The following is a 23,873-nucleotide window of genomic DNA, read 5'->3' as shown; positions in this document are numbered from 1 at the left end:
GTATGAAAGTGTCTCTCGTAGTATCTACCACAGTATAGATTGTTCTAAAAGAACATTAACGTTTAAGTGGGGATAAATATTACCTCTTGGTATTAAAACTGCCCTTGTCACTAATAAATATTCTTCTACCCATCCCTTTCTTGTTCTGCTCTTTTTTTTTTCGTGTGTGTGTGTGTGATAATAGTTTCTTTGTTTCAATCTCCATATAAAGCCATTCTGCAAGTAATTTCACCTCTCAAAGTATAAAGTTAAATTCTCACATGCAGAGGAAATATTAGGAAGAATTATGGAGCCAGGGAAATAACATGCGGATGATTATTGTTTGTGTAAAATTGTTAAAATTTTTTCGTTTTTTTTTAATTTTTATTTTTTATATATTTTCATCAGGGAAGAAGGTAGAGCCCATGAGCCTTTAAAGCAGGGATCTGTGAACTGGGATAAATTACCCCAAGTAGGGTAAAAATGAAATTTTTGTGGGTAATGAGGACTCATTAGACATAAGTAAAATTATATAAAAAAACGTGTTCCTTCTTATGACAGAAATTTTTTTCTGACAATTCTGCATCTGTCCAATGGATGTGGAAATAGATTCGTATAAATCAATTCAGGAAAATAGATTTAATAAACCTTTTGAATTCAAAGAATCTATGATTTTCTTCCTTCCAAACCAAGGGCGTTATGTCAGTAAAAAAAATATATATTTTGGGGTAATTGGTTAAAAGTTCCCCAACCCCTGTTTTAAAGGGTCTCTGTAATATGTGGGAGGAAGGGAGTGAGAAATCTTCAAACCAAGGATTTGGCCAGAATGCTTGCATCAAAATGGACATCTATTGAAAGACATTCAAGAGTGATAGGTGCTGACATTAAAACTAAAAACCAGATTCAGTCTTCCATCCTGGTGGGATATAGCAGGATTTGATCTCAGAATGCAAATACTACAAGGTTCTTACCATTCTGCCTCTCCAACTCACTGGAGAAGTACTTTTTATTTTATCAACCCTGCAAAATAGATAAAAAATAAAAGGTTGTTACAAAGAGGCAGAAATAAAAATGAAGATACTTGGGATATGAATTTGTGACGATTTGTTTTCTATTTTTTTTTTTGTCCTCAATGAATGAAGGTTAAAAATACATAGTAATGTTAGTTATCAGGTCAATCATCTAACCCTTGTTTAAGTTCAGCTCATCAGGCAAAGAAATCTTTTAAAAATAGCATGTTGCTATCGTGTCATTAAGAAAACTGACTGACACAAACCATGTCTGTCCTGCAACTTGTTCAAGCACACATTCGCTTTACTCTTCAGCCACAATCATTCCATTCTAACTCTTGGATGTTTGACATTCTTTACAGAATTTGCTTATCGTTCTAAATCCTAATGAAAATATCTAATATACCCATCAAAGGCTACTATATAAATCGGCTTTATTTCTTTATATATTTTTCTAATCTTAATAATGTTATGTACCATGAAAAACCATTACAAAATAATAAAAGTAAAGTCTATCTTTGAACTGTTAATCTACAGAAGTGTAGAGTCTAAAATAACCATGAAATATTGTTTGTAAATACTTAACACCATCAATTTTTACCAAGACAGAGATTATAAAGGGCTGAGCTGGCAGAATCATTAGCAAGTTAGACAAAATGCTAAGCAGCACTTCTTCCAGCTTTACAATCTAAGTTCAAATCCTACTAAGGTTAGCATTGCCTTTCACCCTTTCAGGATCAATAGAATATGTACAAACTGAACGTTGTTATTGTTTAGCCCCATCTTCCAACATTTCAGTCTTTGTGCTTATAATAGGAAAGAATAATATGCAGAGATGAAAAGATGTGATGATAGTAACCCCAGACAGACACTAAGATACGTATATTTATATATGTATGTATGTGTGTGTATATGTTTTTTTGCCTGTGTCCCCCCAACATTGCTTGACAACAGATGCTGGTGTGTTTACGTCCCCGTAACTTAGCGGTTCAGCAAAAGAGATTAATAGAATAAGTACTAGGCTTACAAAGAATAAGTCCTGGTGTCAATTTGCTCGACTAAAGGCGTTGCTCCATCATAGCCACACTCAAATGACCTAAAAAAAGTAAGTAAAAGAGTGTATATATCTACTATATATGTGGAAATTCTGTCTCTGTGTTTATTTGTGGCATTGTTAGCTAACTGCTCCTACATCGTTTTATTGATTTTGATGAAATGTGATACGTGAGTATAACTCATTTCTGGAAACCTCGTGACATACTTTGTTGAAAAAATTGATAATATGGCCCCTGGAAGGGATATTTATATCTACCTCATATAACTATTTTTTTTAAACGTCCAAGGGAAATAACCCACAACATGTGCACAATATTCTTTTTAACCACTCAAAGAAAATAATCCATTGCACCTGCACTTACAGTTGTTAGTTTTTATTGAAGCGATCAATATTTGATTCTCATGGTCAGCAGACCTAATTCTGCATTTCACTACTCACAGCTTTCAATGGCTAAACCCTGTTATTACACTTACTTGATGCATGTACATTTTTAATGCCCATAGCCCCAATAATTCTGCATTTTTCAGTTAAGCTTTTTCCGATGACAGAACATAAATTTTTGATTCCAGATTCAGCGAACCTGTTTCTGCATTTCACTACTCAAAGTTTTGAATTACTAAACCTTATTATTGCACTTTCTTGATGTACGTACACTTTCAATGCCCATAACTTCGATAATTCTGCATTTTTCTAGTTAAAATTTTTCGATGACAGTACATAAAGTTTTGATTCCAGAACCTATTTAATAAGTGTGTCCCAATACAATGAACTCATACTTTGAATGCTGAAAATTCTTAAAAAATGAAACTAAACTTCCACACCACATTCAGTTCGGATGCTCTGTATCACTTATACTTACTTTAGAAATCGTAATATTTATTACTTACTTACAGTTCATACAACGTTTTCACGAAACTAATTGAGCCATCGAATTTGGAAATATTTTACAGGTTTCATTGTTTATGTTCGATTACTTTGAATATTGATTTTTTGAGCGTTCAATTTCTAATTTTTGCAGACAATATCACTTTTATACTTTATTTGACATGTGAGTAGAACTGGAAACCTCGTGACATACTTAGATTGTCTGGAAACTTCGTGACATACTTAGATTGTTGAAAAAATCGATAATAGGGCCCCTCCAATGGATCCTTCTATCTACAACATATTACTAATATTTTATTTAAACAACCCAAGAGAAATAACTCATACCACCTGCAACTTTTAGCAAAGCGACCAATATTTGATTCTCACAATCAGCTGACCTAATTCTGCATTTCATTACTCAGTTTTGAACTGCTAAACATTATTATTGCACATCCTTGATTTGAATCGTAAACTTTAAAGACTTCATTCATATATTTTTATGCATACGTATTTTTTTGAATGCACATTACTCCGATAATTCTGCATTTTTACAGTTACACTTTTTCCATGACAGTAGATAACTTTTTTCTCGCACAACGTATTTGTAGTGGCTTCATGCAGGCATAGCATGGATTCGATCCTTGATTGCCAAATTTCATTTAACACTTCAACCGTGCTTTTCTCATGGTAAAACAATAGTTTTCCTCTGAATGACAGCAGTTATACATTTCCCAGATGCCTTCGCTAAGCAGAATAATGACTTTGCCACTTGACCCTTCTAACCTCTTCTAGGCCACCAGGGGCTGGAATGGAGATAACACATCTCCACTGAAATCATTTGTTCTCAACAATATGTCTATCCTTCTGGCTGCTTTTTGATAGTTATAAAGAAGAATATGTTCTCAAAAATTTTTGCAAATGCCAGAATGTATGTAACCAAGACAAATGAAAAGAGACAAAATAGAGTAATTAACTCCATACCTTAAGATTTCACTATTACTGATCACTAACATGATCTTCTCTAGCTCTTCAGTGAAGTCATTCCAGGACACATTATCATCAGAACCAGATACAATACATTCCTACGACAGAGAACATACATAAAGTTCCACCAGTTATGCATCAAAAACCACTCTCCAACCAATCGGCACATGTCAGTCAAATCTTACTACTATGATTTATAGAATATCAACGTCTTTTCAGACACTGCTATCACAAATAGCCAGTAGGCTTGTTAAAAGTTGATTATTAGCAACAAAAGCTGTATTAATACCAGAAGGTAATTGTTTTATCCAACTTAACATGGATACTTTGTTAGAACACTGAATGCTGCATTGTTAGGCTTGAGAGACCCTCTCTTATAGGTATTTGTTATTTTCAAAAGTAATTGAAACGGAGAGTGTGTATTCCAAAAGAAATATGGTAACCAAAATGGTTTAAGTTATCTAAATTAAACCCTTCCAAGTTAATTTATGTTCCAAACACTATCTTAAGCATTTAGCATTCATATCACTCTGTGAAATACAATACTTATTTATTTACATTATTTGGCACCCTATTTGGCACCCTCAACGTTGGCACTCTGAAAGGTAGGTCTGGTGAGATAGTCGAGATGCTTGAACGGAGATGTGTGGATATATGTTGCATGCAAGAAATAAGGTGGAGAGGAGGATCAGCTAGGTTCCTCACAGGCAAGGAACGCAGGTACAAGATTTTCTGGGCAGGGAACACTGACGGGGTTGGTGGCGTGGGTATACTTATCGCTGAGAAATGGGTAGATAAAGTAATTGAGGTAATCAGAGTATGTGACAGAATACTTAAGATTAGATTAGTGCTTCATCATAGTTTAGCAACCATTATATCAGCCTATGCTCCTCAGTCGGGGCTACCCGATGGACAGAAAGACCGATTCTATGACACTCTACTGCAGATTACCTCGTTGACGAACGACAGAGACCTTATCTTTGTGGCTGGTGACTTCAATGGTCACGTTGGACGACATGCTGGGGGCTTCCATGGCGTACATGGAGGCTATGGCTATGGCTCCCGCAACGAGGAGGGAACCAGGCTGCTGGAGTTCTGCGATGCAAATAATCTTATGATTTGCAACACTAACTTCAGGAAACCTACCAGCCACCTAGTCACTTACCAATCGGGCCAACATACCAGCCAAATTGACTACATCCTTACAAGGCAAAGGGAGAGATGGCTGCTTATAAATGTCAAAACCTTCCCAGGTGAAGAATGTACCCCACAACATAGACTGGTAGTTAGTGACTTTAGGATCAGGACTAGGAGGACAACCAGAAGACGACAAATATGGAGAAGAAGGATCTGGAAGCTTAAAGATCCTGCAAATGGACAGAGATTTAGGGACATATTACTTGAAGTCTCTGACGAAGTAGAAGGGGATAGAGCATCACAGGGGGTAGAAGACAGCTGGACGTTTCTAAGGGACAACCTGCTGAGAGCCACTGACCAGATCTGTGGCTGGTGCAAAGTCCCCTCTCGACCTAGAATAACGTGGTGGTGGAACAATATTGTAGACAGGGCTATTAGAGAAAAGAGACAGGCTTGGAAGGTCTGGAAAAATGGGGGTAGCAGGGGATTGTATCAGACTGCCAAAAGAGAAGCTAGGAGACAGGTTTATTTAGCCAGAGGGGAAGCAGATAAGAAAAAATTTGCCAATGTTCTGTGCCGTGAGGACCAAAGACTGGAGGTGTTTCGTGTTGCAAGACAGTGTGTGAGAGAGAATCGTGATGTGGTAGGAGAGAAGTGTGTTCGCATGGAAGATGGTTCACTTGCGCTAAATGAGGATGCAAAGAGAGAGGTTTGGAGATGCCACTATGAAAGGTTGCTGAATGAAGAAAATGAATGGGATAAAGAGAGTCTGCCGAATGTTGACCCAACAGAGGGACCAGCTATCCGAGTTGATAGTTCCGTGGTAGCTAAGGCAATTAGAAGCTTGAAGACAGGGAAAGCCCCAGGTCCATCAGGAATCACTGCAGAGATGCTCAAAATGTCTGGTAGTGTCGGCTATAGCCTAGTCACCCGTATAGTTAATCAGGTGATACACAAAGGGGTCATACCCAATGACTGGTGTAGCAGTATAATAGTCAACTGCTACAAAGGTAAAGGTGATGCCCTAGATACAAATAACTACAGAGGTATCAAGCTGTTGGACCAGGTGATGAAGGTTACGGAGAGGGTCATAGCCCAACTAATTAGAGAGAGAGTTAGTTTAGATGAGATGCAGTTTGGGTTTGTGCCAGGGAAAAGTACTACTGATGCTATATTCCTGGTAAGGCAGCTGCAGGAGAAATACCTAGCCAAAGATAAGCCCCTGTACCTGGCTTTTGTTGACATGGAGAAAGCCTTCGACAGGGTCCCCCGATCCCTTATCTGGTGGGCAATGAGAAAACTAGGGATAGATGAATGGTTAGTGAGAGCTGTGCGGGCCATGTACAGGGACGCCGCTAGTAGGGTGAGGGTTGGAAATGTGTACAGTGAAGAATTCCGGGTAGAGGTAGGAGTCCACCAAGGCTCAGTACTCAGCCCCCTCCTATTTATCATAGTCCTCCAGGCAATAACGGAGGAATTCAAGACAGGATGCCCTTGGGAGCTCCTCTATGCTGATGACCTTGCTCTAATTGCTGAGTCGCTATCAGAACTGGAGGAGAAGTTTCAGGTGTGGAAACAAGGATTAGAATCGAAGGGCCTCAGAGTCAATCTAGCTAAAACCAAAGTCGTAATCAGTAGGAAGGTAGACAAATCACAAACACCTTCAGGTAGATGGCCCTGCTCGATCTGTAGAAAAGGTGTAGGTAGAAACTCTATAAGATGCACCAAGTGTAAGCTATGGACACATAAGAGATGCAGCAATGTCAAAGGAAGGCTAACTAGGAAGATGGTTTTTGTATGTGGCAGATGCTCAGGAACAATAAACACTGAAAATGCTCTGAGATCAACTTCCGTCACTTTCCAGGGAGAAAAACTAGAAATAGTTGATAGTTTCCGTTACCTAGGTGACCAAGTCAGCAGCGGGGGCGGGTGTGCTGAAAGTGTAACTGCTAGAGTAAGAATAGCTTGGGCAAAGTTCAGAGAGCTCTTACCTCTGCTGGTGACAAAAGGCCTCTCGCACAGAGTGAAAGGCAGACTGTATGATGCGTGTGTACGAACAGCCATGCTACATGGCAGTGAAACATGGGCCGTGACTGCTGAGGATATGCGTAAGCTCGCTAGAAATGAAGCCAGTATGCTTCGATGGATGTGTAATGCCGGTACTCACACTCGGCAGAGTGTAAGTACCTTGAGAGAAAAGCTGGACCTAAGAAGCATCAGTTGTGGTGTGCAAGAGAGACGTTTGCGCTGGTATGGTCATGTGGCGAGAATGGATGAAGATAGTTGTGTGAAAAAGTGCCACACCCTAGCGGTTGAGGGAACCTGTGGAAGAGGCAGACCCAGGAAAACCTGGGATGAGGTGGTGAAGCACGACCTTCGAACTTTAGGTCTCACTGAGGAAATGACTAGAGACCGAGACCTCTGGAAGTGTGCTGTGCGCGAGAAGACCCGGCAGGACAAGTGAGTCCATAACCCGTGGCCTTCTACATGGGATGGAGCCAGCCTACGTATGCATACCTTCCCTTCTTGGGACACAAAACTCTACTTGTGAAGACGTGATGAGGCAAGTGAGGATCAGAATCGAAATCGATCAATGGAAATTGCGGATGTGCTACAAGTGCCGGTGGCATGTCAAAACTCTGCTTGTGAAGACCCGTTGAGGCAAGTGACGATCAGAATCGAAATCGATCAATGGAAATCGATCAATGGAAATTGCAGATGTGTTACCAGTGCCGGTGGCATGTAAGAGAACTTTCCGTTTCGCGACCGTTGCCAGCACCGCCCCGTTTCGTGTCCGTTGCCAGCCTCGCCTGGCCCTCGTGCCGGTGGCACATAAAAAGCACCATCCGTTCATGGCCGTTTGCCAGCTCTGTCTGGCACCAGTGCGGGTGGCACGTAAAAAGCACCCACTACACTCACGGAGTGGTTGGCGTTAGGAAGGGCATCCAGCCGTAGAAACACTGCCAGATTTGACTGGGCCTGATGAAGCCTTCTGGCTTCACAGACCCCAGTAGAACCGTCCAACCCATGCTAGCATGGAAAACGGACGCTAAACGATGATGATGATGATGATGATTTGAATTAATTATGCTCAGTGATTAACCCTTTTGTTACCGACTCTGGCTGTAACCGACTCTGGCTCTGAGTACAAATGTCTTGTTTTCATAAGTTTTGAATTAAAAATCTTCCACCAAACCTTAGTCACAATTTATGTTCCTAACCTTTAGCTTAATGATAACTAAGTTATTTTACTAAATTCTTTATATTTAAAGTAATTGAAAGAACACAGACCATCTCAAAATAAATACAGTAATGAAAGGGTTAAGCATGGTCATGTAACTTAGAAGTTTCAGTGATTGTTTATTTTTTGAATGACCTTGTAGGGTAGGTGTGAGAGGCCACATCTGATTTGTTTGAACATAAAGCAGGTCAAATATTTAAGCCGGATTTGGCTGGTTTGACCATAAAATAAGTAGAAATATTCAGGCCAGATAAGACAGGTTTGAATTGCTAAATAGTTAATAATGACTAAAATATTTTATGAAATTCTTCATTATTGTTAAAATTGATTGTAACAAAGTTAGTGTATTTGAACAGAAATCTGGTAACAAAAGGGTTAAAAATACAACTGTTCATATTTATATTCAGTTACTTACATGATAATACAGTCGACAGGTAAATAAGTTAATCGCTTAGCTGGAGTATTCCTTAAAGAAACCAATAGCAAATCCTTTCCTTTCACATAGAGGTTATAGTTATGGTAACATAATGGAGTTATATAAAAACTACTTTTACATGGTTGAAATTCTATTTCACATGCACAGACACCAACAGGATATCAGATAAACACACTCACTCACACACACTCTTTCTTCCTCTTGTGTCTGTATTTCTTTTCACTGTTTTATTATTCTTTTCTCTTTTCTTTTTTTCGTCTCTTATGCACACATACATAAGCATTCACACCTTCTCTTGTTTTCTGCCTTCAATGCTTACAATCACACACACACTCACACACACACACTTGTTTTGTCCTTTACTTTCTCTTCTATGTTAATATAATATTTATTAAGTGTATATCTAATAATCTGCTTGTTCGTTCACCCATTATACTTTAGTTAATTAGAGAGGTGGAGTGAGTGAGAGGTGGAGTAAAATAGAGAGATTGAGGGGGAGAGAAATGTGAGCAGAGAAGAAAGAAGAGAGGAATATAATAATAGACTCAGGCCAAATGCATCACGTAGTTAGTTGAAGAGACAGGCGAAGAGCAATAGAAAAAGGCAGTGAGAGAAAAGTGGGAGAGAGAAGTGTTAATGATGTGCTGTAGGGTGGAGAGAGAAAGGTGAAGAGAAAGAGAGAAATGTTAAAGGCATGAAGAGGGAGATTACAGAGTTAAAAAGTTTGATGCTAAAAAGTTTGGAAATATGGTTGAAACGTTTGTGAAGAAGAGAAATATAAAGTGCTTAGCAGAGGGAAATTCTAAAATCATGTAATCTCTTCTATAAAATCCGTTCTGTCTGTCTGTTTGTGTGTCTTCTCGAATCTCGGGCATCCTCCATCCAATTACGCTCAAATTTGATATGTAGATACCAACGGTATTAGGGCGTGTATAAGTCTTGAAAAAATTACAAAAATTGATTCTAGGTGAGAATGCGATCGATAAAGCTGTTTTTGTCCTGCTTTTCTTCCGTCAACCTGTACATAACTGCACCTTCCATTTTTTGTTGTTTTTGTACTGCTTAAAGGCACGTTTCTTTCCTGCCAAGCTTACTGTTTAAACCATGTTTGTGTTCTCCCAGTGAACAGCCTTATCATTACTGGTACTTTAAACTCTTCGGTTGCATATTTGTGTGAATAAAATCGTTTTTCTTTGGAATAGAAAAAAAGTCTATCTTTATTTCTTCTTTTGCTGGTGTCTCAAATTTAGGTTAAATCAGTGTTTCTCAAAGGGGAGGCCTATGGGACAGTCAGACAAGTTGTTTTGAGAAAATTTGGTTTAAATGTTTGACAACTCAGCACCGTCCAATGGAAGGGGGGCATTTTGCTTGTATATTACTATGACTGGAAGTGAAATAACTGAGCAAAATACAAATAAAAATCATCCTTTCTTTCTTAAACAGCTTCTCTGAATCCTTTTCATTATGTGGAATTTCCTCAGATCCCACTAGTATATATATTATGTAGGTGACAGGAAATGCCCCCAGTTATAGAAAATCTGCCTCAACAAATTCTCTACAACCCATGGTACTCATCATCATCAACATCATTTAACATCCATTTTCCATGTTGGAATCGGTTGGATGGTTTGACAATACATAATAGTTTATTGTTGCTTTGTTGGATTTACCTACAGTTCAAAATGCCTGGAATGGTGCCATGAAATGGAAATGAAGGAGCTGTAAAAGGATTACACTGGATTTTAAACTTGATGTTTTATGAAAGCTCAATTGGGAGAAAAACTTGATCATATTACCAAAATGTTAAAGCTTGCAACATCTATTAGGATGGTACATAATTATTATGGCTTTTTTTCAAAAACATTTTATTCAACAAAAACAATAACATGTAGCAAAAACATCTTTAAATGATTATTCCGGAGCATATTCACCATCTACTTCATTTACTGCTTCCCATTTGCTTGGCAGACGGTTAGACCATCATTTAAAGATGTTTTTGTTAAATATTGTTATTGCTTTTGTTGAATAAAATTTGTTGAAAATAGCCGCAATAATTATGCACCAACTCAATATAAATGGAAACAATACATGACATGACAACAGATAGAAAAGTGAGTGAAGTGCTCAAGAAGTTACTCCATTAATGGCTCATATGTTGTTCATTTCATAGATGTTAGGGGATACTTAAAATGAGACAACTTTTATGTGTAGGCCTTCAGGATCAAACCTGATGCATTGTGCCAGTAGACATCACCATCATCATCATCATTTAATGTCTGTTGTCCATACTGGCATGGGTTGAATGGTTTGACCAGAGCTGGCAATCTGAGGAGCTGCACCAGTCTGATTTGGCATGGTTTCTACAGCTAGATGCTCTTCCTAATGTCAACCACTTCACAAAATGTCCTGGGTGCTTTTACACGTTCCTTCTCGAGCCATGCCTGGCTCATAAGGGCCAGTTTCCCGGTTTCCATGGCATATAGGTTCCCCACCTGAACGGGACACTGGTCCGTTGCAGGTGAACTGCAATGTGCAGGGGGAAAGAGTGAGAGAAAGTTGTGGTGAAAGAGTCAGCAGATGTTCGCCATTACCTTCTGCCGGAGCCGCGTGGAGCTTAGGTGTTTCGCTCATAAACACACACATCGCCCGGTCTGAGATTTGAAACTGCGATCCCTCAACTATGAGTCCGCTGTTCTAACCACTGGGCCATGTGCTTCCACGTGTTTTTACATGGTACCACATGGGTGCTTTTACATGGTACTGCATGGGCATTTTTACATGGTTCCACACGAGCACTTTTATGTGGCCATTCTATGTCCATGAATCTTACAAGTTTTCCACAAGCAAAAAACGGTTTATATTCTGTGTAACTCTGGTCCCACTCTGTGACCCAAGATGCTACAGAGCAGGATCAAACCCGAAACTACTGGACTGTGAAATGAAATTCTTAATATCATTCATGCTGCATGTGTTTTTATATATCACATGTTGCTTTTGTCTATGTCTGAAAGAGAACATTATTCCTACGCAAGCAGTTTCATACAGTTTCATGTGCTTCGATAAAATATAATTATCAGCTGGGTAGCTTCAATTATACACTGAATATTTTATATCTATATAACCAGAGTTTGAATCATTCAAAGTTTCCAAAGTCTTTTATTAGCAAAATCCATGTCATAGTTCAACCAAAGAAAAACTCTTTGGAATTACTTGGAAATATGAGCCACTAAGCTAGATGCCATAAAGCATAAACTTCTGTGCACTAACATTACTACCGGAAAGAGCAGAAGTCAGCACTGTGCTTCTTCAATTCTTCAATTACTTTCATTGCTCAACAATAAAATATTTATATATCATACTTTCTGTGATATAACCTGTTTGAGATGTAAGAATTTGATGGAAGTTTAGCTTCGTAGACGTTAGTTTCTCAAAGAAATTAACCAACAATGGTTTTCAAAAGTGCTGAAGAAACCACTTGTAGTTAAGAATCCTGAAGATGAAAGAAAGAAAGGAAGAAAGAAAGAGTGAAATGAAGAATTTATTCTTGGAAATATTCCATACATAATGTTTAGTTCTTTGTCTGGAGTTATCAGTCGTGAAATAGTTGATCTGTGTTTGTGTGTGTGTGTGTGTGTGTGTGGTAGTGGGGCGAGTGTCTGCCTGTTGGTAACTATGTATTTTTTGTTTGTAGGTTTTTTGTGAATGCATATATACATCTGGTGTTTATGTATATGTACATTTATATATTAGTGTGTGTATTTGTGTAAATTCAGTTGCATAGTATTTGTTTGTGTATGTATGTATGTATGTAGATGTCTAAGAAGAGGTGTAGGTGTTTGCCTAGCATATCTGCATTCATCTCTACTACTACTACTGCTGCTACTACTACTACTACTACATAAATTAAACATTTTATATTCATTGCCACATGCAGATATTACAAGCATGTTTGTTATGTAAGAATAAATTATGTATATTGTCTCTTGCCTAACAACACCTCATAAATAACTTATCTTCCTCTCATATGGTATACTGTGAATTCTGCCATTCTGCTTTTCTTAAAAAAACATATTCCTCTCATTTCCTTCTAAATCTTATATCTGTGAAACTTCACAAAACTATGACTTCTGTTAATTAAAGTTCTATTACTAAAAATCACCATTTTTATGTAATTAGCATCATGTGTCAAAGCAGGTATATCTGTGTGGTTGTGAAGCTTGCTTTGTAACCATGTGACTTGGTTCAGTCCCAGGGTGGAATCTTTCGGAAATGTCTTCTGTTACATAGATATTCACTATTGTAATCAGATCTACTTATGATTGATTGCCTACATTTTCCCACTTCACAACTATTCTAAATAAACCTTTTGTTTTTTCTTTTCCTTGTTAGTCCAAAGAGGAAGGGTTATACTCACAGCCTGTGAAAACCTCTGGAATGAAAGGGCAGAAAAAAATTTGGGGGTGATGTTAATTTCCGAACTCCTACCAGTTATATTATACATGATAAAATCCTGCCCCAAAAATCTTATATTATCAACTCCAACCACTGAAAAAATGTGCTTATTTGGTTTCTTTAAATTCTCCTATGGCACTCCCTAATTTTAACTTTGCTCTCTTTTTTTTTTTTTTTTTGACATTTTAGAAAGAACTTAGACTGGCTCTTTTGTTAAGAAGTCAGCTTCTTTGCCATGTGATCTCAGGTTCACTTTATTGCATGGTGCCTTGGACAAGTGCCTTCTACCATAATAGCACCAAGCCAATCAAAGTCTTTCTGATGTGTGGATTTGGTAGATGGGAACTGAAGAAGCCCGTCATGTGTCTGTGTGTGGATTTTTAAGTCATAGATTTTCTATAGAATTCAGTGCCAGCACTATAAGTTATAATGTTTCATGTGCAAAAATGTCTATGTAAACAAATCAGTCAAAAATAGGAAAATAGATAATAGTTGTATATACACATTTTGAGAGTTATTGCTCTTTCGTCAATACTACATTCACTCCCATATATATAAACACACACAAAGGGTTTACTTAGTTTCCACCTATTAAATTTAAGTCACTAGGTATAGATCAGCGTAAGGCTCTAATAGAAGACTTTGCATCAGATGCATGTAATGGGATGGAACCCAAAGCAAACTTCTTAACTGCACAGCAGTGCAGTGCTTGCACCTTCTATTCATCATCATCATCATCGTTTAACGTCCGCTTTCCATGCTAGCATGGGTTGGACGAATAACTGAGGGCTGGTGAACCAGATGGCTGCACCAGGCTTCAATCTTGATCTGGCAGAGTTTCTACAGCTGGATGCCCTTCCTAATGCCAACCACTCCAAGAGTGTAGTGGGTGCTTTTACGTGACACCGGCATGGGGCCAGTCAGGTGGTACTGGCAATGACCACACTCGAATCTTTTACACATGTCACCGGCACAGGTGCCAGTAAGGTGATACTGGTAACGATCACACTCGAATGGTGTCTTTTATATGCCACCAGCACAGAGGCCAGATAGCCACTCTGGCAATGATCACGCCCTGATGGTGCTCTTAATACCCTACTAGCACGGGGCGTGAGTGTAAAATGTGATTCAGTAAACAGTATAGTGTGAGTGTGTGTGTATACGCACATGTAAAATCATTGATTTAACATTCACTTTTCCATGCTTGCATGGATCAAATGAAATTTGTTGAGACAGATTTTCTGCAAGAAGATGCTCCTTTTGTGATCAACCCTCTCTTGTTTTTCAAGGGAAGGTAATATTTTCCCCTAGTCTTTGAAACACAAACAAATCAACCGCCAGACAATATGTGCACATGCATGCATGCGTGTGTGTGTGTGTGTGGTGTGTGTGTGTGTGTGTGTGTGTGTGTGCATGTGTGTGTGTGTGTGTGTGTATGTGTGTGTGTGTGCATGTGTGTGTGTGTGCATGTGTGTGTGTGTGTGTGTGTATGTGTGTGTGTGTGTGCATGCACATGTATGTATCTCTGTGTGTCTTCCCATTGACACCATTTCAAGTCCAGCAGTAGTTCAGTGTTCAATGATGTGGGATATAGGACCTTATTTGAGAGACAAGGCTTGGTATCAGGAGGACATGCAGCCATAGGATATTGTTGCAAGAAATCTCACCCAGTCCATGCGAGTATAAAAACAGAAAGGGAAAATTAATATAAAAACGACTACTACTACCACTACACCTACTATTTTTCTTGTTGTTCAAGGTAACCTGGCAAGATCGCTTGTGACCAACTTGTGTTCTGAGCTCAAATGCTGCTGCTGAGGTCAATTTTACTTTTACCCTTTCAGTGTTGATGAAATAAGTACTTATTAAGCAGGGGGGGGGTGTTCAATGTAGTTGATAAGCCCCACGACAAAGAAAATATCATGCCTTATGCCGATAGGAGGCACTTGCCTAAGGTGCCCTGCCGTGAGACTGAGCCTAGAACCCTGTGATTTGGAAACAAGTGTCTTATCACACAGCCATGTTTGCATCTATAATGTGAAAAATTTGCACATCTTCCATCTGGTCTCCATTAATGGACTTTAGACAGCAGATTTGTGAGTCTTTATTGAGTGTTTCAATGCTTTCTGCCCAACATAATGCTTCCTTTTCAGTTAACCTACTTCCATAGCCATTGTCTGTACTAAAATAGGTATTGTTTAGTGAGGTTTTCTTGTTGTATTTGTATTTGTTTTTGTTTTTTTCCCTCTTCCTCACTTCCTTTTAGTCCTTACTGGGAATTTGCTGAAAGCAGATTTCAGATATGAAAATAATAATAATAATAATATTGGTTCCAAATGTTGGTACAAGGCCAGAATTATTCTAAAGGTGGGCTAAGTCGATTACATCAACTCCTCTGTTCAACTTGTTCTTATTTTATTGACTCCAAAAAGATGAAAGGCAAAGTAAACTGCAGTAGGATTTAAACTCTGAACACAAAGACAGATGAAAGGCTGCTGAGCATTTTGTCTGATGTGTTAACAATTCTGGTAGAAGTATGATGGTCACTCTTATCGGTTTCGATGTATAAGTGTTTAATGGAGAGGATTTTAAAAAAGATACGAGAGAAAGAAAAAGAAAAAAACAACTTTAAAAATAGAAAAGGCTGCACCTATTTTATGATGAATGTGTGAATGTAATTTGAGTCCAGGTGTGGATTTTGCTATGAAGTTACAATGGAGATATTGAGGATTTTGATTTTGCCTGGGATTGAGCAAATGTGTCAATTGATTGCAAGATATAAATTCTTTTATTGTTCTGTTTCTTCAACTCAAATTGTTTTGATACATCATGAAACATTTTACACCAGCAGATCAATCCAGGCAATGACTTTCCTAAGATGTCAAATTAAACTGTAGACACTTTTGTGATTGCTTCAACTTATCCTTATACTTAAGGACGGGTCTTCCTTTACTGCAGCATCCTTCTACTTGTTGGCTATATAAAGGAATTTTCAGAATGTGGTCATCTTTTATTCTAACATGCTTCTGATACTGGAGATATCACATTTTCCTAAGATTTTAACATTTGATATTGCACAGACAGCACATGTGAAAGGTTTCATGTTTCTTTATTTGTCTGTAGTAGGGTGTCCATGCTTCTGACCCATACAAAAGTGTGCTCAAACTACAACATTTGTAGACACTTATTTTAGTTTTCACACTAACGCTGTGTTCATCCCACAAACTATTCTGAGATTTAACAATGTCCAAAAAATAATAAAAGCTACTAGTTCTACTATTCACATATGTTTTTTGAGTGATTGTAAAATGTTGAGAATGAACATACTCAATCTGTCTGGGTTTCTGCCAAAACTAAAATAAAAAAAAAAGAGGTAAAATATGAGAAGTGGTGACCCTCTCACGAAATAACAAGAATGGAATTCTAACTACAGAATGTTTGCTCAATGAATGTTGCTTTTGTACTTTGATAAGTAACCTAGTACAGTATCATCATCATCATCATCATCATCGTTTAACGTCCGCTTTCTATGCTAGCATGGGTTGGATGATTTGACTGAGGGCTGATGAACCAGATGGCTGCACCAGGCTTCAATCTTGATCTGGCAGAGTTTCTACAACTGGATGCCCTTCCTAATGCCAACCACTCCGAGAGTGTAGTGGGTGCTTGTACGTGCCACCAGCACGAGGGCCAGTCAGGCAGTACTGGCAATGACCTTACTCGAATCTTTTACACATGCCACCGGCACAGGTGCCAGTAAGGCAATGCTGGTAACGCTCATGCTCAAGATGTTTGCAATTTTCTGTGCACATGCACACACACACACATGCACATACACACACATAGACACAGGTATGTCTGTGGGATCAAGAAACTCCCTTTGCAAATATGTGGCTTTGAGTTCAGTTGTCCACTATAGCCACTGGCTGACCAATGCTGTACGAGTGTGGGAGCCCTTTGTGTGTGTTTGTGTTTATCTCCCTACCACTTGACAACCCGTGTTGGTTTGTTTACATCCCCGTAGCATAGCAGTTCAGATAAACAAGGCCAATGGAATATGTATAAGACTTAAACAAAGAAAAATATGTACTAGGGTCAATTTGGAGTAAAGATTATTTGCCAACATAACATGGAAATCCTGGTTTAGGACGAATGTTGCTGTAATTTAGCCCCAGGAGACATCATCTCCAGCTGGTTATAGACACGATCTGTGTCCTTATGTTTTCAAGCAAAGGAATCTAGCACCGCCACTCAGCTCAAAACAATATCCGTGTATCACGATTTCTGGGTTATTTCTCTTTTCTGGGTTAATTCTCTTCATCAGCAGAGTCCTAAACCAGGACTGCCATGTTATGTTAGCAAATAATCTTTACTCCAAAGTACTGCTGCTGAATATCTCTTGTTGTGAGATTTACAGATGGGGTCAATTTGTTCAACTAAACCCATCAAGGAGATATGTGTATATATACACATATACATAGACACACACGCACTCTCACACACACACCCACACAAATGCACTCACCTAAAAATGTATGCACTAAAACTTTTTTCTATACAAAAGATTGAAGTAATATATGTTTGCTTCTTTTATTTTCTCTCATTTTTACTTTTGTTATACATTGTCAAGCTGACCTTACAAATATATTTTTAGTTAAACTGTAATACAGAAGCATTCATTCTGAGGAAACTTCTTATATTTTTATCTTCATTCATAGAATTATGAAGAATAAACTATTCCCTTCTTATATTAAAAAGGTAGACGTTAATTTGTGTATATATATTTCGAATAATCTTTCGAATTTTTTCCAATAATAATATTGTATGACTTGAGATGTTTGCCTTGCTTTAATGTTTGTTGTCCTCTTTAACTGAAATCTGCAATGGTTCCATAACTATCATCTCGGCTATAGCCTTGCAGCCCTAGTAATCCGTTACAGCACTTACATAGCGTATCTAATTGTTTAGATCACCTGTGAACTAAACCCCCATACTTTGTATATATATATGTATATATATATATATATATATATATTATATATATATATATACACACACACACATACATGCACACATACATACATGCATATATGTATATATTTATATATAACTGTACACAAACATCTTTATTTTAATGCCCACTTTACTATGCTTGCATCGGTCAGATGGAATTCATTGAGGCAGATTTTCTATGACAGGATGCCTTTCCTGTTGCCAATCCTTACCTGTTTCTAAGCTAGGTAATATTTTCCCTTAGCAAGAGATTCTTTTGCAGAATATTGGAAATGAATGACACCACTTGTGTGATGTCAATGTCTGTTTACAACTATCACACCATGTCAAAACAAGGAAACACACACACACATGCAATGAGTTTCTGTCAATTTCTGTCTACTGTATCCACTTTGAAGGTTTTGGTTGGCTCCCAAGACTATAAAAGAAAACACTTGCCCAAGGTACCACACAGTAGGATAGAACCTTAAAAACATGTGATTGGTAAACATACTTCTGAACCACTCAGCCACAACACACACACACACACACACACACACACACACACACTTACACATGTGTTTCCTTGAGTCATCCCCTAACTTCCAAACTTTGTGGAGTGAACTTAGTAAAATAAAAACTGTACTGAAACTTGTTAGATTGTTTGTACTAGTTCATGTTTACTAGACTCAATTTCATGCATGTTTTAACACTACTATCACCTCCAATACCACCACCACCACTACCTGTTTAGAATCGTTTGCCACTGTGCAATAAATGCATAATAAAATATTTCCCAGAGACCAGAAGTACTGGATTTAAAAAATAAACAAGTTTCACAATTGGTGCCTTGAGCAGAGTCCATTCTGTTGCAAACTGCTTCCTACTGCAGTAATACATGACTCATTATATCTTCTTTTCTTTCCCCACTCTCCATGTCATGCAGGTCCTGCAAGAAGGCACAAGTATTGAACTTCCTTTTCTTAGTAAGTCATAAAGGAAAGTCTCAAAGAGAATGGCTTTAGTTAAAGTTAAAGGTAGGAAAATTCAAATGAAATGTTAAGTTGCCACACTGCTATGAAAACTGGGTCATAGACACAATTTACTTGCAGCTTATCAGCATTGAATGGTGGTACATTGAATATGAATGTCTGCATATATGTGTATGTGTCTGTGTGTGTGTGTGTGTATTATATTTAGTGAAAGCGCATAGCTCAGTGGTTAGAGTGTCAGACTCACAATCATGAGGTAGTGTGTTTGATTCCCGGACTGGGCCCTGTGCTGTGTTCTTGAGCAAGACACTTTATTTCACGCTGCTCCAGTTCACTCAGCTGTAGAAATGTGTTGCAACATCACTGGTGCCAAGCTGGATTGGCCCCTTTTGCCTTTCCCTTGGATAATAAAAAAATCATGCTATTTGTTACACACTTGCAGCATGTTATCTACTGGTTCATTACATTTCTGAGGGCATCAGTGACAAGGGAGTGTCTTTAGCTCAGTGCTGAACAAATATTCTTTAAAACTTTCTTGCTATTATCTAAATCCTTTCTGAAATACTTTGGCAGAGGACACAGACACCCACATACACTCACTCATACATACGTATATTGTTATATTCAATGAGCTTCTACACAGATTTTGTCTTTCAAATTCCTCTCATAAGGGTTTGGTCAAACTGAGACTATGGTACCAAGATGCAAAAATATTCTAGCAGTTTGAATAAGCCCCAAAACATATTCAGCATATACTAAACATATTTTCATCAACAAATTCCTAGAATTTCAACAGTTCCAAAATTTAGAAAATGTCTTTCTTGAAATGAGCAAATATTGTAAATTATAATATTTTAGGAACAATGAATCTCGAAGCAAAAAAGCTATAAACAATACTTTGTAAAAACCTTTTACTTCTGTCCAAAGAGATTTTAACCTGATATTTACATGTTATTGTTCATAGCTTTATTTTATTTGAGATTCACTGTTCCATAACAGAATTATTTCTCGTTCTTGAAGTTTCAAAATTCTTATGATGTCAATATCATGTTTTATTTGTACAACACATATTCCTTTGTTACATTAATGTTTTTCACTTTTTAAAGTTTTCTCTACGGATATTCTATACAAGTTAAAGCCAGCACTAATTTGTTACAATGTTTTGTGTACAAATACATTTTTGTGATCAATGCGATCAAAGATAGAGGAATAGTCAATAGGTGTATTTGCATATTTCAAGAGTTGTGACTCCTTCTTCAGTACCACAACAAACCAATTAACCATCCATGAACACAGTGCTTAAATAGCCACCAAATATATATATTTCTTTACTGCCCACAAGGGGCTAAATATAGAGGGGACAAACAAGGACAGACAAAGGGATTAAGTCGATTACATTGACCCCAGTGCAAAACTGGTACTTTATTTATCAACCCCGAAAGGATGAAAGGCAAAGTTGACCTTGGCGGAATTTGAACTCAAAATGTAATGACAGACAAAATACCGCTAAGCATTTTACCCGGCGCGCTAACGTTTCTGCCAGCTCGCCACCTTATATAGCAGTGTAACATGATTGGATGTACCAATTTTACATATAAATACATTCTTGGCAACTGGTATGTACATATTAATTGCTAGTAGGGACACTGCATTTCATCATGCAACCATAATATATTACCAAGTATATTAAAAGTAAAAAGCATTGAGTCCACTCTACAGAGTGATTGGTGTCAGGAAGGGCATCCAGCTGTAAAAATCCTGCCAAAGAAAGCACAATAGCCTGGGGGTAGTCTTCTACCTGGCCAATCATCCTACTCATGCATGCATGGAGGACAGATGTTAAACATTGATGATGATTAAGAGCTTATAAGTCAATACTGTGCCCGCTTGTGTTAGCAGTGCTATTAATTAATATTTTTGTCAGTTTTCCAAGTTTTGTAAATTATTGCTTTTGAGATGAAATATAATTGTTATAGACTTTTCAGCTGTTGCATTTTCATTGCTTCTAATATCATCATCATCATCATCATCATCATTTAACATCCGTTTTCCATGCTGGCATGGGTTGGATGGTTTGACTGAGGCCTGGCAAGCCACTAGGCTGCACCAGGCTCCAAAATACAATATATAACTTTTTGAAAAGTGCATAACTTTCTTGCTACTCTTATTTCTTATAAACATACCAACTTCCACCCTACAACCTCTTACACAGCTCCTTACCAAACATGCCATCTACTTTCAAATCCTCCCATGACCACTCTGCAAAATATAATCACGACTTTGAAGCCCAGTCTCAACAAATGGGGCAGCTCTTTATTCGTCAGGTTACTCACCCTCTCACTCCAATCCAAGTTGTCCTCATCCATCTCCATCAAATCAACTGCACCTCTCTCTTTTCATCCTATGTCCATTCCAGTTCCAACAGCCTTTCCATCTCCCTCACCGACAATCCACCCATGCCACCCTACTCCCTTTTCCAGCACACTATCCTACAAGCCTTCTTCTCCACCAATCTAATCTTTCCTTTTCTCAACTCCTATTCCCTAATCCATGGAGACACGTGGCTTAGGGGTTAGGGTGTCAGCACCATGATCGTAAGATTGTGGTTTCGATTCTTGGACCGGGTGACGCATTGTGTTCTTGAGCAAAACACTTCATTTCACTTTGCTCCAGTCCACTCAGCTGGTAAAAATGAGTAATGCTGCAATGGACTGGCATTCCGTCCAGCTGGGGAACACATATGCCACAGAAACCGGGAAAACGGGCCCATGAGCCTGGCTAGGCTTTAAAAAGGGCGCATTCCCTAATCCACTCTTATCCCTCTTTAAGTTTGCCTGCAACTTCTATGATTTCTTTGTAACTCCTCCCCATTTCCCAAAACCAGCCAGGACCCCCTTCTCTGTTCACAACTCTCTTGCTATGCCTGCATGTATATCTATGTGTGTGTGTGTGTGTGTGAATGTGTGTGTGTGTGTTTTTACTATTTGTAACCTCATTCAAAAATATTACATTATTTTCAGTACATTTTCCTGTTATATAGACTAAAGGCAGATAATGCCACTTAGTAGTATTAGCCTTAAATAATTTACAGCATGTGTGAGTATGTATGTGTGTGTGGAGAGAGAAAGAGAGAACTAGGAATCAAAAGTACAAGTATGTTGAGTTGTGGGTGGCAAAGATGGGGAATAATACTAAGTAAATATTTTTCTACACTAGATAAGCAATCATTACTTAGAGTATTGATCACCTATAAATTATTGAAACAAAATGCTCCAGGTTTTATCATTCATATTATTTCCATTCTATAATATTTATGACGACATAGTGTTATAGGGGCAGGCGTGGCCCCATGGTAAAAAGCTTGCTTCCCAGCCACATGGTTCCAGTCCCACTCTGTGGCACCTTAGGCAAGTGTCTTCTACAATAGCCTTGAGCCAACCAAAGCCTTGTGAGTGGATTTGGTAGAAGGAAACTGAAAGAAGCCCATTGTACATGTGTGTGTGTGTTTGTCCTCCACCACAACCGCTTGACAAATGGTGTTCATTTGTTTACATCCCCATAACTTAATGGTTTGAGAAAAAGAGTCCAATAGAATAAGTACCAGGCTTTTATAAAAAAAAGTACTGGGGTCAATTCATTCAACTAAAAGTTCTCCAAAATAGTGCCCCAGTATGACCACAGCCTAATGACTGAAACAGATAAAAGGCAATAGTTAAAGATAGTAAGGGTCTTAACTGATTACACACCCACTGAGCTAATTCTTTCCCTATGCTTTTGCTTTTCTAAGGAATGTATTATAGATTAAACCCTTAAATATATCAATGTGGAGGCACATGGCCTAGTGGTTAGAGCAGCAGATTCGCAGTCGAAGGATCGCGGGTTCGAATCTCAGACTGAGTGATGTGTGTGTTTATGAGTGAAACATCCAAGCTCCATGCGGCTCCAGCAGAAGGTAATGGCAAACTTCTGCTGACTCTTTCACCACAACTTTCTCTCACTCTTTCCTCCTGCATCTTGGAGCTCACCTGTGACAGACAGGCGTCCCGTCCAGGTGGGGAACCTATACGCCAAGGAAACCGGGAAACTGGCCCTTATGAGCCAGGCGTGGCTCGAGAAGGAACGAATAAATATATCAATGGTGTAGTGATATATGCATTGTTAACCCAAGTAAGATAACCGGCTAAACAGCCCACCTATGTTCTATTGGAAATTAAACTAAGAGAATGAGATATTTGAGTAGTTCTATAACAAAGTATTCTTTTTGAGGTTATTTTTACCTTCCTACTTTAAATTGACTTTATTTCTTGGATTATGGCCATGTTGTGGCATTAGCTTCAAGATTTTTCAAAAGGAAATATATTCAGCTAGTGCATGCATGCACACATACACGTGAGTACTGTCTAAATCTCCGACCAATCACATACAGGTAGCTGGCATTCAATTGGTGTATCAAGTTTCGGGCATTTTAATTGGGTCTTGGATAGAAAATTCACAAAAAAGTCACTTCTATTGATTTTTTAATGGCTTTGCGGATTGACTGGGGAAATGTAAAGATGTGCACCACCACTCTTGGACGGTTTTGAATGACCATAGAAAGTGTGAGCCCTCTAACTGAAAAATTGTGGATTTGTATAAAGGACACGCACACACAGACAGAAATTTTGCCATTTATATATAGAGAGATAATATCAACTTCTGAAAGATAAAAGGCAAAAATCAACTTGAG

The 23,873-nt window shown here is 38.3% G+C and overlaps 1 protein-coding gene and 1 long non-coding RNA gene across 3 annotated transcripts in view; one reads left to right on the top strand and one right to left on the bottom strand.

Moving 5' to 3' along the window:
• Window positions 1–23,873, top strand: part of LOC115223760 (protein kinase C-binding protein NELL1) — a 480,108-nt gene that overhangs the window by 92,343 nt on the left and 363,892 nt on the right. The gene's annotated exons all lie outside the window — the stretch shown is intronic.
• On the bottom strand, window positions 17,275–23,770 carry LOC118767117. The gene is made up of 3 exons (XR_005003014.1): window positions 23,760–23,770; window positions 18,666–18,668; window positions 17,275–17,447 (listed from the first exon to the last, which is right to left on the bottom strand). It is a non-coding gene; the product is annotated as an uncharacterized LOC118767117 (long non-coding RNA).

Source organism: Octopus sinensis, linkage group LG2, assembly GCF_006345805.1.
Source record: "Octopus sinensis linkage group LG2, ASM634580v1, whole genome shotgun sequence".
Taxonomy (NCBI): Eukaryota; Metazoa; Mollusca; class Cephalopoda; order Octopoda; family Octopodidae; genus Octopus; species Octopus sinensis.
The sequence above is the reverse complement of the archived record's forward strand: the minus strand, read 5'-3'. Positions and strand labels throughout refer to the sequence as shown.